The sequence below is a fragment of the Dermacentor albipictus genome, chromosome 5 (genome assembly GCF_038994185.2).
Source record: "Dermacentor albipictus isolate Rhodes 1998 colony chromosome 5, USDA_Dalb.pri_finalv2, whole genome shotgun sequence".
Taxonomy (NCBI): domain Eukaryota; kingdom Metazoa; phylum Arthropoda; class Arachnida; order Ixodida; family Ixodidae; genus Dermacentor; species Dermacentor albipictus.
In genome coordinates, this window is record NC_091825.1 from 61,291,333 (window position 1) to 61,293,081 (window position 1,749).

A 1,749-nucleotide genomic window follows, 5' to 3' on the forward strand; every position below is an offset into this window, starting at 1 on the left:
CCAGCTGGACAAAAAAGACCAGCCCTTCATGTTCGGGGTCGAACACTTTGACCAGTATCTGCGGGGCCAGAAATTCGAGGCCATCATTGACCACAAGCCGCTGTTGGGGCTGCTGGGGCATGACAAGGCGGTACCCGTGCAGGCATCATCTCGGTGGTACGCTGGGCCTTGAGGCTGGCGGCCTACAGCTACAAGCTGCCCTACCATCCGAGAAAGGACCTGGGACCTGTTGATTCCCTGAGCCACCAGCCCTTGCCAGAGGTGTCTGCTCCTGTTCCAGAGCCTGCTGAAGTGTTCCTGCTGGAGCACGCGTATCTTGAGGTACTCTCCAGATCAGCGGTGTCGCAGGCGACCAGCCGGGACCCTGACCTGTTCCACCTGTTGAAGGTGGTGTACCGAGGTGCGGAGTTGGTGCAGTAGTCCTATAGCCATAAAACCGCTAAGCTGAGCCTGTAGCACGACTGCCTACTGTGGGGTTCCGGGGTAGTGATCCCAAAAAGTCTCCGATCCAGGATCCTGAAGTTGCTGCACACCGGTCATCCTAGCGTGGAAGAGATAGTGGCCCAGTCCCACGTTGGGTGGCCTGGCCTGGACGCGGATATCGGTCACATGGTTCAGAGCTCCCAAGTATGCCAGGGGTATCAGCGGGCCTCACGTCATGTTGCTGCACTGGGGGGTATACATACCCATGCATTGTTGCAAAACGTAGCACGACACTTTTTACAAGCGAGTCCCGGCATATAGAAAAGACGCGCACCTGCTCGCACTCCGAGAGTACAGACTGCTTCACCGTAGCCAAGGTGATCGTGCGTTGGTCGACTTCCCGCAGTGCAGTAAAGGTCCCTAGAAAACCACAAGCGGTCACGCACAATAAAGGCCACACAAAATTGGTTCCCGACAAACTCCCTCTGAAATGTGGTCGTTGCTGCAGTGAAACATTCCAAGTTTGCGGGATAGGGGCCACATGGACGGTTCGCATTTCTTTCCGCCACGTGGTCCTGGCTGGCAGCACGCTCACGGGACCACCATCACGGGAAAACAGAGGAAAGGAGGGCGATGCGAACGTAGACATGGTCGACGCGGGTTAAAGTGTAGTATATCTTCTTATCAGCCTAATATCTCATACGCGTTTTATTTGTAACTAAGATATCAAACTTATTTTTGCAAGTTCGCAGAGTGCTTAAAGCCTCGTCACCTCTGCCACAGGTCAGCCCAGTATTGCACTGTCTTCGGGATAAGCCCACGTATGGCGAGAAATTCTCAATGTACATGCTCTCTAGATCGAGCATTTTCAGAACCTAGCCTTATACAGCTTCGCTTTCAAAGAAGACATCATGAGCGATGTGCTCCCGGCGGTTGCCCTGTTGCACCGAGTGGAGCCGATGAAGTCACAAAGCGAGGCGCACATGAAAACTCGGTGATGGTTATACAGTATGTTCCCGAAGTTTTTCCATCGTTGCGTCCTTGTAGGACCGCTAACCGCGCAGTAGGAGGAGGTTGGAGTGTCCCAAAGCTATACAGCAGGAGAGCCTGTACCACGCAAAAAGAAAATCTCATGAGCGATGTGTTCCCGATACTTGCGCCGTGCCCACTGAAAGAGAAGCCTCGGGCTATCTAGATTTGTTGTCAACGCGGTTTTATATCAGGACGCTGTTTTATATAGATGCGCTAGACTGCAGATACCACATGTTTATGGTTCAGACATATTTAGCAATTTATGATTTTCATATAAGTGTACGCAATATATAT

General features: G+C 52.3%; 1 pseudogene; it reads left to right on the forward strand.

Annotated features, from left to right (window-relative positions):
* The first annotated feature begins 1,070 nt into the window (after nucleotides 1-1,070).
* LOC139060630 (U2 spliceosomal RNA) lies at nucleotides 1,071-1,249 on the forward strand (annotated as a pseudogene).
* The last annotated feature ends 500 nt before the right edge of the window (nucleotides 1,250-1,749 follow it).